This window comes from Vanessa cardui, chromosome 23 (genome assembly GCF_905220365.1).
Source record: "Vanessa cardui chromosome 23, ilVanCard2.1, whole genome shotgun sequence".
Taxonomy (NCBI): Eukaryota; Metazoa; Arthropoda; class Insecta; order Lepidoptera; family Nymphalidae; genus Vanessa; species Vanessa cardui.
Window position 1 is genome coordinate 11,033,140 of NC_061145.1, and position 14,548 is coordinate 11,047,687.

Sequence of the window (14,548 nt, forward strand, 5' to 3'; positions counted from 1 at the left end):
CTCAAACAGTCTGCTACATTTGTATCGGACATGGGCATAATATTTACGAGTTATTTACCCTTTAGTTATAAATTCAATTGAAGATAGAACCTCACTACATAGAGCTTACAAGATGAGCTCACGACTAATTATTCGATCAAATTTGATTCAGCTTACACGGATTCCGATTCGTAGTTTCGTAATCATAATAAAGCGCTACGTGAGAGAAACAAAGCTTCGTTCACTTAGTGCGCTTTGTGTTACAAGATAACTTGTTTCGCTCTACTTACAGCTGACTTAGCTGAATTTTGATTTAGTATTTAGTAGTTTGTAGTTGTAAGAAAATATTTCGTTACTTAATATATAATAATAATAATATAAAGATTGATGTAAAATAAATTTATCGATATATCTATAAATACCAACCCCTTTAAAAGAGTTTTAGCCTAGTCTTCAACTACAAATTATTATCACCTACTTATACATCCTTTATGACGATGTAAGGAATGGTTAAAACAGTACAACGATGTTTATGGTAGCTGGTGACCACAAACTAGCGCGAGGTGTTTTAAATCTTTAAATTAAAAAATAAACCTACCTTAGTTAGAAAGCAACAGAATTAAATCAACAATATAAAAAAATCGAATCAATACAGTGGTTTATTGTTTACACCTAAGAAGAATAGCCCATTAAATAAAACGTTTCGCTACACACATATATAACAGACTAATTTCAAACCAAATACCTAGACTCTATGTAGATTCACCGACTTGGAGCAACTTTACCTGAAAACAGAAAACTTTATTAGACAAGGATCTCATTAAGCCACTATTAATTACTTTGTACGAAAATCTTTAATTAAACACAGCCAAGGAAACGAGGGAGCGGTACCGACTCTAGAGTCGTTGTTTGTCCGAAATCAACTACCGGGTCGAAAAAAATCCCTGAAAGCAATCGGTGAATACAAATAAAAATTCGGTTTTATTATTTGTTGTAAATCATTGTGATTTACAACTATTGTCTTTATATATTCATTCGAAACCAACTAAAGTTGATTGCGATTCAGCTGGGAAATGCTGCTAGCATTCTTGCCACCATTCCACGCGGTCAAGATTTATACAGTAACTAGTTTTAGTTCATATTTGTATATATTTAAGCATTTAATGTTATTAATCATTGTGTTAATAAATGGTATATAACTAAAGTTGATTGTTTCAGTCAAAACGAATTGTATTCTATAAAATCACTGAACATATATATGATATATATTTTATATTAAAATGTAATGGTGAGATTTTACCTCTTAAACATTGTTTTCTAGAAAAACAATTTACTGTTAACTCATAATATTATTCACGTGTAGTTTGAAAAAAAATAAAAAAATTAGAATATAATTCTTTCTTGTTATTATATGTAGGTATATTGTATGGTAAGTAAAACATCAATCAAAATCTTTTTTATACAGTCATGTCGATAATAAAAAAAAATCGAATTCATTTGAAAATAACATGTTATCTCTTCGGTTGGTGCAATCCACGGATTCATGTTTTAGTGAACATCGACGAACGAAGCTGGGCGGGTTTAGTCGGTAATAAATGGCTCCTTTGATTATAGATCGTTACTTTAAGCTCGTGAATCGTGTCCTGTAACTTGGACTGCGCCTTAGAGACTGGGGCGAATTTAAATCGAGTCCCTCTGTACTTTCATCTTTAATTAACTTTAAAAATTCATAGCATACCATCGAAGATCAAATTTTTGAATAGTGAAGGAATTAATTTATGGTCAATGTGGTTGTTTTTTTACCACGCATCTAGAGAAGAATCTAGACACGGGTCAACTGACCATGACACCATGCGTCGCTACGATGTATAATAGCATAAAACAGTAGACTATCGCGTCGCAATACGTACATAAGTGTGGCTGAGCCTTTGCGTTTTGTTTATTACTTTGATAGAAAAAAAATGATTTTCTGTAAGAAGAAAAGGATGTGACACCCTAATTCGACTTAATTAATGATTAAGTAAAAAGTTTCCTGAGAAAGGATTGAAACGTTTTAACTTCAGCTATTAACAATCTTAATAAGCTAAGCTAATCTAAATAGCGCTCATTATAACAAAAAATATATGAATAATAATAAAAATATATTGAAACTCGTATGTGATTATAATTTCGAAATAAAAAAAAAGTTCTTGTTATTAAGGAAAACTCGTGAAGAATGTATATTAAGTGGTGAAGAATGCGAAGGCCTGTTCACATTTTATCATCTCACTTCAAACCAGTCATACGAAGTCTGTAGTTTTATAAACAAGTCAATATAGTAATGAGGAAATTTGTTTAAACAATTAGTGATCTCGACTGACGTAATATTTGTCATGCTATGTGCTATTAACATTTCAGATTTACTAAGCTATTTGCGTTTACAATTGAATCGTATCACGTCGATAGTAACAATACACACCTGACTTCATTCAATCACACCTTATTTCGTATTCCATAAGGTCGAAAATGCAACGAATCTTTCAAACGTAACGCTCATTCATGAAATCTGTATAATCAAAAGTCACAAATATTTAAGAGGGTTCAAAATTATGATCCAGAGGTTCGTTTTAATCTCTTTATCTACGTATACAGAATGTGATTAATTTTAATGATTTAGCAGTAATACGGGTAACATAAAACAGTTATACGTAGTACTGTTTATCAGAGCTTATATTAGCATGATATGGCTGCCATCAATATTACAAACAGGTGAAATTCGGTAGTGTAATATACGACAACAAAGAGTTTCTACATAATGAAAAAAGATAAAAATTCATTATAACACACACACACACACACACACACACACACACACACACACACACACCACACACACACACTCACACACATACACGCACATATTGGATTCCCACCCGTAAACAGTTTTACTTTTACTACCGTCTTTTAGTTATTAATATGTTTAAGTTACCTGTGTAATCCTATTTTGGTTTTAATTATATGTTATATAATAGTCAATATATCAACTTATGTATAAAAACTGTTGGATTGCCAAATAAATAAATAAATAACAGAAATAAAACCTGAACATATCCAATATCGTTGGATCTATTGTATCTAGAGAGTCGAAGCTGACTATGAGTAAACTGGTGGTACGACGCAGAACCTGGACGGCGAGTAGAGTGGCTTCTGTACAGTTGTATAATGTAATATTAATTGTAGTTGTATAACGTAACGTTGACCATCACTCCTGCCAAGGAACCGCTTATTGCTTACAGATCCATGTTGATTATTATGGTGACGTTTGTGACTATTTGAAAAAAAATATGTCGAAAACAATGTCATCCGAAAAGGTGAACATTACACATACATTTATAACCAATATTCTACGTGTAAGAGCTGATATGGCCCAGTGGTTAGAAAGCGTGCATCTTAACCGATGATTGCGGGTTCAAAACCAGGCAAGCACCACTATATATATGTGCTTAATTTGTGTTTATAATTCATTTCGTGCTCGGCGGTGAAGGAAAACATCGTGAGGAAACCTGCATATGTCTAATTTCATCGAAATTCTGCCACATGTGCATTCCAACCCGCATTGGAACAGCGTGGTGGAATATGTTCCAAACCCTCTCCTTAAAGTGAGAAGTGTACAAGCTGTTACATTACTTTATTCTACGTGTATATCAATTAGTACGACCGCAGTCGGTTCATAAGCCGATAATGTGAGGACTTGTTTACTGAAAATCGTGCAATGAGAGACAACTGCTGCAGTTTAATTGATCCCTAATTAGCAAGTTCGAATGCAAAGCGTGGTTATTACCATTGCAAATTCCCTCGCCTGCGTTGTGTTGCAATTGTCTTGCGTTGAAATGTATGTTTATTAGTCACGTGGTTACTATTATGATGCTAAAATAAGATGGTATGGGCTTCTAACTATATTGTTCCGTGAGCTAAGTTCAGGTATTTTCTTGGATTTTTATAGCGTTAGTTTACTTTGGGTAGTTCTTTCAGGGTTACACTCTAGACTACCTTTCATTCTCTCTTTCTATTGTATACGGTTCCATGAAATAGATATATATTTTTATTGTTTTTATTTCACACGTAATTTTCAAATAACAATTCGTCATTATCATTTAATTATTTATTATTATCAAGCACTGTTAACTTATTTCATTTTCCATTTGCATAAAGCGAAAGCAACTTCGTTCCATTCTGTTGTTCCAGGACACCTCTCCTGCTTTTTATTACGAGTGTATCTTTCATGGCTTTGGAACTGGGCTATCATCCCTCATATCTCCAGTTAATTGAAGTCATAAATTGCGACCTTTTTTGAGTAACTGTGCTTTTTTTGTAATAATAAAAAAGGGTACTTTATTATTATTATTGTTACTCACACACTGTCAAATTTGGTACTTATTTTTCTCCCTAATAATGCCATAGTACTTTATTATTATTGATAATGTCCGCCGTTTGAGTAAATAAATAATAATTATTGCACAATATCACATACATTAATACCAATTTAAGTAGCTTAAGCACTTGCGTGATGGAAGATCAGAACGACGATACCACGAACACCCAGACCCAAGAAAATATAGAAAACTAATCAACATTATCTACATCGACTCGGCGGGAATCGAACCCAGGCCCTTGGAATGGCGTATCCATAAAAACCCATGTACACATTACTCGCCCACAGAGGTCGCAAAATTACGTTTGCTAGCGTATAAAAGGTTTTCAGCATTACATTTATATGTCAAGTTCCTTATTTACACATCTAACAAATTACATAACATAATTAAGATTATTTAATTAACCTAATTACACGTTTGCGTCTTTGTGTTAATTACGGCCGAGGATTCAGCGTCCAGGAAGATGGCAATTTGTTTAGCAGGATTAAGTTGGTAGGTTACACTGGATAATTAAAAACTACACGAATTAATTAATTATTAATTACACTGTTAAGAGTTGACATCGTTACGGAAAAAGCTGCCAAACAATGAACCAAATATTTGTGTCTCATTCCATTTGCTTTTAAAACACTTGGACTTTGTAGTAGTAGTGCAAAAAGTTAGTAAAAAGTGTAATTAATACATATTTAATTTGTATAAAAACTGGGCATGGCACGGTCGGTACATTACCCACAGACACGTGCAGGTTTCTTAACGATGGGATCCTTCACAACCGGGAATGAGATGAATTATAAATAAAATTAAGCATGAAAATTCGGTGGTGCTTTCCTGGACTTGAACCCGCAATCATAGGTTAAATTTATATGTGTTCTAACCACTGGACCATCTCGGTTCCAACAAACACTGTATTTTCGTGTTCGTGGTTTAATGAGCGTCATTACGACTAGACTGTGGAATATATTATAGTGATGTCCGAATGTCAAAAGTTAAATATGAAATCGATTAAAACCGAAATTAAGTATATACTCGTGAGATAACCATACAATACAGATTAATAATGTAATATTTTAGTAATAATATGTTTATAACGTTATTTTTAAAAAACTAACCATTTATAATTCACGTTAAATATTTGACCAAACATATATGATCTACCCCATTGTGGGTATGAGCCTTGTTTTAGCATACGTCTGATTCAGCACATTTGCTGGCTATTCAGCTCAGCGCCGCGCCCACCGTAATGGCCGTATATAAGCACGCTGGGCTCTATAGAGGATTTTTTAAATGTTTTGTCCAATTTCTCGCTAAGTTTGCAAATTTTAAAGGCAGCGTGTTGTTCACTTTACACTGAAAAGGCTTCGTTCGAGCCATTTTAAGTTGAGCCCGTATCTATTTAAGATAGCCGGATAAAATTTACATACATTTACAAATTCCAAGAGTAACTTGCATAAGTATTTTAAAGTTACGCGGTGTAATGCCCTGCGAAACATAATAATATTCTGGATGTTTCGCGCGGTTTCACTGATGCATTTTGAATCGAATTAGTAGAGGCTAAAAACGATAAGGGGATGGTTAAGTTAAATATACATTTATCAATTGATTCGTTAAATCAAATTTCTAAAGCACAGCGATAGCATTATCAAAAAAAAAATATGATTAATCATAATCGGTTCATAAGTGCCGGAGTTCTAATCCCACAAACTAAAAAAAATACCAAAATCATAACCACCTTTTTTTAAGTCGGTAAAAAAGACAAGACCACTTTATTGCAACAACAATGAATAAAAATATTGATAATATCGAGAGGAATCCGACGTACCTTAACAAAGGTAAAATTCTCTTCCAAATCCACACAGATAATCCTCATATTGATTTTGTCATCAGAGTTCCGTTGTAGCAGCCGAAACATAATTCGGCTTAAGTCTAAGCCCATAGAGTCTATTATCCTCTGACATCGATCCGCATAAAGGTATATTTGATATTCTTTCCACAGGAACAACGAATAAAATTATTTTGTAATGAAGAACGGTAGCATTTTTTTAGATATCCCTGAAACTGTTTTATACTAGCGGTCTCGACCGCCCTCGCCTCGCCCGGGTTAAATTAAGGTCCGACCTCATGGTACATTTAATATATTGAAAAAGTTTTACTTCTAGTAAGGCTTTGTGCTACCCCGTCTGGGTTAGTTAGAATCATTCTGTTGAGGTTGGAAAGTAGAGAGTTTGCAGTAAATTTTATGAAAATACTAGTTCAAACATTATAAATTTGTCTTACTATTCGTTTTTGAAAGACTACTTATTATTTAATATACTCTAAAGTGCCAAACATCCCGTCTGCTTGTCTGTTCGATTGATTACTGTTGTTAATATTTGATGAGTGGGTGGTACCTACAAATCCGGGCAGACAAAATGTCACCACGAAGAAATTGTAAATTGGGTAAAATTTAGCGAACATTATTCAATGATTATTTTTGATAGTTGGGAATTTAAAATAATTAAGGAATTTATTACATAAAAGTTATATGCAGGTTATATAGATGAGCTGAGATGGCCCAGTGGGTAGAAAGCGTGCATCTTGACCGATGGTTGCGGGTTCAAACCCAGACAAGCACCAATATATATATATATATATATATATATATATATATTGGTGCTTGCCTGGGTTTGGGTATATATATATATATATATATATATAAATTCTGTATGTACATTCCACCAACCCGCATTGGAACAGCGGAAGAGGAGGCCTTATCTCAGCAGTGGGAAATTTACAGGCTGTTACTTTACTTTACTATATAGATGAACAAAACAAATCGTTATTCAAATACAGCAACCGGACATAAAGCATTATTCAAACGCTGCCCCGTAATGACGGTCGCGATATAATTCTATAATTACTTTAAACGATAGTCATTAAGTGATAACTCGACACGCAACTCTAAACTATTATTAGATTAATACTTTCGTTTTATTTTATTCTGTTTAGTTAATTATAGTAAAACGCTATAAAGTATATTCTATTATTTGTGTAAAAAACTTTAACATGACGGACGGCGATGTAATTTATGGCTATTACCTAAAACTATTATAAAAGTAAAGTAAAAGTAAAGTAAAGTAACAGCCTGTACATTTCCCACTGCTGAGATAAGGCCTCCTCTTCCATTAAGGAGAGGGTTTGGAACATATTCCACCACGCTGTTCCAATGCGGGTTGGTGGAATGCACATGTGGCAGAATTTCGATGAAATTAGACACATGCAGATTTCCTCACGATGTTTTCCTTCACCGCCGAGCACGAGATGAATTATAAACACAAATTAAGCACATGAATCAGCGGTGCTTGCCTGGGTTTGAACCCGCAACCATCGGTTAAGATGCACGCGTTCTAACCACTGGGCCATCTCGACTCTCTACTATTATAATACACTAAATAATTTACAAGAAATGGAAATATTCTCCTAACTGTAGCGAGTGTGGAACTATAGAAGATGTACATATATCACATATTGTTGGAATGTGTACGGAACGAAGTAGAGAGGAAGCAAATTGAAGCTGCTTTACCATATTGTTTTGATTTTGCATCTTGTAACAGTATCTTGGCCTCACCAAATTCAGTTGAGTCTAGGATGTTATACAATATGGTTCAAAAAGGTTGTTAACGTAGAATGTATTTTTTTGTAATAGCTACTATGGGGTGGCATATTCTACTTTATAGAATAAACCCTCTAAATAAAATAAACAGATAAAAAAAAAAGAAATGGAAATATAATATTTTTACCGGTTCTTCACAGATCAGGTACATTATTTTTCGAGTCGTCCTACAAATAGATCTCGATTTATTAAATTTAAGTTTCAAAGAACCGATAACGACTTCGAGGATATTCAAAATGTATTTTTTTTTCTCTTAACTATATTGAATACTAAATGTCGAATGATTGGCTTAATTCTCGACCAATAATGTTATGTCAATTTAATGTCAAAGTTATTTTCTTTCTTTTAAGTCGAGATGGCCCAGTGGTTAGAACTCGTGCATCTTAACCGATGATTGCGGGTTAAATCCCAGGCAAGTACCGCTGATTCATGTGCTTAATTTGTCTTTATAATTCATTCCGTGATCAGCGGTGAAAGAAAACATCGTGAGGAAACCTGCATGTGATAAATTTCATAGAAATTCTGCCACATGTGTATTCCACCAACCCGCATTGGAACAGCGTGGTGGAATATGTTCCAAACCTTTTCCTCAAATGGAGAGGAGGCCTTTAGCCCAGAAGTGGGAATTTGCAGGCTGTTGTTGTTTGTTTGTTGTTATTTTCTTTTGGTTCATTCCCTGTTATTGGAAAAGGCTCGACATACATATCAACACTTCCATACACACACATATGGTATCGCATATGGTAATTCTAATCTGCAGTGAAGTTATAAAAATGTGTTTATGACGCAATAAAACGATGTCAGTGTAGAATATTCAAATATTTCATGTTTACTGTAAAATCTATAATATCTTGCGTTTGCGAAGGTTTACGATTATAAGGTCTTTAGGAGCGAAATATATTATAATTGACAGTTTCATTGGCTTGATATACGGGCACAGATCTTGAGGTTATGCCGTTGAAAAGTTATTCTATTTTTCTATTACTGCAAGATTCTCAGTGACAACGGAAGTTGGAAGTGTTTGCGCTCCTGTGCCTCGCATGTAGAGCATTTAGAGCCTTGGTCCTACACGTAAAATCGTTCCGATCCGACCGTATAATTAGTACCACAGTAACTGGTGATCAACACAGCAGTTAACACTGATTAAGAATAAATAAACCACAGCGGTATGCGAGCTATGAGCATAAATTCTGATTCATAATTTCGATATAACTAAAAAGAGCTTTAATTTCAGCGTAATATCGCTTATCTAACTGAAACCGGAACTGGAACAGTGTACTTTGACGTGGTAACGATGGCCCCGGGGGTACATTTGAAATGCAAATCTGTGTAAACTCGGATAATGAGGATTTATGATCAAATAATATGCTGATAACGTAACTCGCGGCGCGCTTACCATCGAAATGAAACGTTAAGAAACCCTCGCCTCGAATGATAATACCTTTGACGTAATGTTCACTCGATGTTTTAATGAAATTTCTAAGAAATATTCAACGATTTTCAGACTCGATGCTGACATTTAAAGGAGACCGAAAATGAGTATATTTTTTTAGCCGCGGTATTACGACTTTTAGCGACACTTTGTGCCAGTGCTACACTCAAAAGGTAGAGCAGGATAGCTTACTAGCAAGAAAAATGAATTAGCGAGGTAGAATAAGGTCAACAATTTTTCCCCGAGGCAAGTGGCCGCCTAAGATTTCTTTACAAAAAAGGTGTTTAAGGAAATGGCTAATAAAACGACAAATTAGCATCTGGTAATTTTTCGTAGCCCCCTCTACGGGTCGTTCGATCTACGTCACCATCATAAACTCGATATAATATAACTCGATGTAATAGGTCCTCAGGCAACCGCGCGAAAATTATAAACTGTTAGGTGTCAGCTGAAGCAATTATCTTGTAATATTATCACTGAATTAACGTCTTCGTGAATTGATAACTATAATTTATTTAAGCATTTTTATTTACTTTGTTTTTTGAAATATTTATAAATTATTAGTATCATATTGCACAACGACGTTATTCAAACATTAAAATAGATTTAGTATATATTTTATTATATTATGTGATAAATAATTGGTGGTAGGATTTAGTGCAAGACGCTTTGGGGAGATAGCACGCCACGTTATTCTACCGCCACGCTACCATTTTTAGTATTATTGTTTTAAAAAAATAAAAAATTAAAAGAAATATAACATTGTTGTGCCCAAGATTGGTGGCGCATTGGCGATGTAAGAATTGATTAAAGTTTCTTCTAAGATGGTGTTGACCACTTACCAGTGAATCAGGTATTGGCCCGTCCGCCTACGTATATAAATTGTCATTCAAGAGAGTTTGAGTTTAAAGATTAAAGAAGTTATGTATATTTATAAGGCTATAAAAGGTATTTTTAACTGAATGAAATCAACAACTAAACATCCGTCGTTCCGCTGTAAACAAGATGTTCTCGTGTTGTGACTACTGCGACAAATTCAATAAAGTGAATCCTAACTTTATCCAACACAGTAACAAATATTTCCAAACGAAAATATTTACCAATTGCTGCCCCATGTGCGCAGTATGGAAACGAAAATAACTGACTCCGGAATCAAGTCCCATAGCAGAAGCTGATACCGGTATCTAGTCAAATGATTTTCGACCTTTATTACTTCAATTTAAGCTACAAATTTCCAGTTACACTTTTCCGAATATGAGGGTAATATTAAAAAGTTAGGTATGCGTTTTGAAAAAGTTATCCGTATGAATATTTGAACTGGAATTTTTCGATGAAAAATATTTGCTCACCCACTTTTGAAGGAATTTATGTACGAACGTTGCACGTTGTAATTACATTTTTTTTTTAAATGACTCCACATTTTAAGTAAATGTACGAATTTGAGTTGATTTAAATTTGTATGTATTACGCCGAAAACTTTTTAAATGATTTCATGGAAAGTGTAGTCGTAGTTTGAAGATTTTTTGAGATCATTCTTAATATTTACGAACGGTATTTCAAATAGTTAAAAATTCGGATTTTTTTAAACTATCATTCGATATAGATGTTAGTAATACGTTACACTATCATGTATCATCTTAACTGTTTAGTCATTAAATAATAAATTTATATTATTTACTTTTTTAAAGATTTTTTTAAAGTCAACCTATTCTTATCTTAATGCGCTGCTTGAAGGCTGGTGATCCCTAGACTGAGTTGGGTTTTTCTGTAGAAATTGTCAGTGCAAGCTGGAAGATAAAAGTTTGCAATGCTGACCCTTATGAGCATCGTAAAAGTACTTAAAGCGCTGTACTTGCAATTTTTAGGTCATGCCAATTGCCATCCCGTTGGATTAGGGAAATGGAATATGGCCATCTGTATCTGACCACCTAGGAATACAAAATATAATAATGTATGCTTCATACGAAACCTTAACGATATCCAATACCTATGAAAAGTAAAAAAATTAGGGATTATCTAGGAGATATACGGAAAACGAAGCCAAAAGCTACACCCAGTTCATAAAATATGATATATTGAAGGTTTCCTCCTCTTTTAAAGCCGTACGTATACAAACTATTAGAACTTAGGACATCTTATTTCCGAAATCTATCTTCGAAAAGAAATTTCGGTTTTATGATAAACATAATTTAGTATGACTTTTATGTTATCTGTACAAGATAAGTTTCGAAGAAGTGTCGGCCTCGTGAAGTAAATTTATTTATAAGTTCAATTTATATTCCTATGACAGGATAGTAAAGTTGACTAAAACACTTCGGATATTGATGAAGTCGGGGAGACGCAGACTCGAGGCGCGGCTGTGTTCAGAGGGAATCACTACATAGTAAAAAAAAAGTTGTTTCTTTGTCCCTATGTAGGGTTAAATCTTTTAAACTAGGTTCTCAACGGATTTTGATGAGGCTTTTTTAATAGTGATTCGAGAAGAAGGCGTTTGTAAATACATGGACAATTAAGTAAAGAAACACTGATCATTTTAGAAATTTCCACTGTGATGTCATATCATTGCACCCGTGCGAAGCCGGGGCTGATAGCCAGTATTTTTATAAGATTTTATTTAAATCAATTACACTTATAGAAATTCATTTGTCACTGACGCAAGATTCTTCTATCGAGTTGAATTCGTTTAAGTGAAATTTATTTTAGAGTCAATTTGAATTTGAGCAACACTTATTCATGTCACTTTCCTGTGAAACGTTTTGACACAAACAACGTACTTCCTATTAATAATTGTCTGTCTTTCTTTAATTGAATTATATCTATTAGACCATATTAAGCGATATATAAACATTTATGTTCATGAATTTGTGGCAATGGTTACAAACATTTAAAACATAAATTAAGCAATTTTGTATTAAATTAAAAGGTGCACTAATATTTTTAATTTTGAAGTAAAATCAATAATTGCCCACAAAAATACATTGAATGAACTTTTATAGCAACGAAATGCTATCTTGTGTGTTTTATTTTATGGTTTAAGCTGTTTGAGTTTGGTTTAATAACTTAACATTGAAAACCAACACTTAACATATTATTTAATTGACTTCCTGTGTTACTTATAAAATGTAAATACAATAATTAAACAACATCATCCTATAAATTTCTCATTGCAGGGCGAAGGCCTCCTCTCCCTTTAAGGAGAAGGTGGAATACACATGTAGCAAAATTTATATGAAATTTGACACATGCATGTTTCCTCACAATGTTTTCCTATACCGCCGAGAAAGACATGAATTACAAACACAAATCGAGCACATGAATATTCTATGGTGCTTGCCTGGATTTGCCTGAGCCTGCAGTCGTCGGTTAAGATGCACGCGTTTTAACCACTGGGCCACCTCTTATTTTTAATATTTATTTTTGATTGAACTCAATGCTAAGAGGCGTGGTGTGTGCTGTGTACATTTAATCGAATCAATTGTCAGTATTCTTTAATCGTACTTAGTTAGTAATCGTTTTAAAAAAACGTACCGTCCGGTGTCTGCGCTTCCCCCGAGATGTCCAGTCATTTACATACAGATGGCATAAATCGATCGAACGAAAGACTCGGATTAACCCGAATTATTTCGACGCTATTTCGAATGAAAATAAAACTCCCTCTAAATTGTCACGAGCCTTTTGGGAATTTCGATTCAACTACGAATTGAGGTTGACGTAATTACTGGTAAATACAACTCGGTTCCTGCAACTGCGTCTGCGTATTTACAGAATTTACGTACCTAACATTGGTTAATCTATTTTATATATGTATGTACATATGCAGCAGTTCACTACAGTTTCTATTCTTTTTATTAACGTTTTTTTTACGTGGTAACCTTTACTTACAAGGTCAGGCTTGACTTTGATTATCAATAAAAAAAGGATTGAGAAAAGAGTTCCATTAATGTCGAATTTCGACCAATGAGCGAACGCTTGTATAAGAAATACAAGCATTGGTACGTATTCATACGTGGTCATTTTATGTTATAGGTTGGCGGACAAGCTTGTCGGCCACCTGATGGTAAGTCCATCACCCATAGGCAATGAAGCTGTAAAAAATATTAACTATTCCTTACATTGTCAATGTACCACCAACCTTGGGAACTAAGATGTTATGTCCCTTGTGTAGTTACACTGACTCACTCACCCTTCAAACCGGAACACAACAATACTGAGTACTGTTATTTGACAGTAGAATAACCGATGAGTGGGTGGTACCTACTCAGACGGGCTTACACAAAGCCCTACCACCAAGTAATTTCTTCTTTCTTATTTATGGAGGAGGCATCGTTTAACTAATCACCTCTACTATATATTTATACGGAAATTTAAAAAAAGGAAACCTGTATGATAAAATTTAGCCTCCTGTATCGCATTCGCACCAAGTTGCGTGTTGGTGTAAATTCCGAGATTTTTCTTCGAAAATAAAGAAGACCTCAATGGCTCAAGCCCAGCAATGGCTTATTTACAGGCAGTTGCTTTTATTATGGTACATTTTAACAAAATTCGTCGATATTCAAGTGAATACTACTACATAGTTTACAAGTATAACCTTTGTATAAATTTTGTATGGAAGTTATGAATAAAGTATCGATCCACGAAGCCTAGCTGCATACCCTGCGGATTTTACACTTAATATATGCAAAGCAACGCTTAGCTATTCACGAGAGGATTATGGTATATATTTTGTTTCCATCGTATACAATTACCGTGGAAAATTAATACTGACAAAACATTTATTGTTTAAGTTTTGTTATTGATAGAAACATGATAGACGAGCAATGGGACTATTTGTTTTATTAACCATCGTTTATGATTATATTATTATGTTTACACGTTTGAGTGATTCATGGCTGCGAGGAACAGCAGAGATACCGAAGCGAACACCAAATTGGTAGATTTTTGACTATTAATAAGCAAGTGTATATACTTCTATTTTGAAAAAATTTTTTTGACTTTGGCTTTAAAAACCCAATGCGGGGTACCATCCGGATTGGCCGGTGTTTCCAACACGCACAGTATACTGTTTGGTTCAGTTTG

At 34.1% G+C, this 14,548-nt stretch overlaps 1 protein-coding gene across 2 annotated transcripts in view; it reads right to left on the bottom strand.

Annotated features, from left to right (window-relative positions):
- The window catches only part of LOC124539657 (complexin), a 327,849-nt gene that overhangs the window by 201,962 nt on the left and 111,339 nt on the right, over nucleotides 1-14,548 (bottom strand). Inside the window, exon 1 of one of the 2 annotated variants that reach the window (XM_047116961.1) lies at nucleotides 725-746. The exons of the other annotated variant lie outside the window; for it this stretch is intronic. The gene's annotated coding sequence lies outside the window, so the exon portion shown is untranslated. Of the gene's footprint in view, nucleotides 1-724; nucleotides 747-14,548 lie in introns of those variants that run through there. 2 annotated transcript variants of the gene reach the window in all.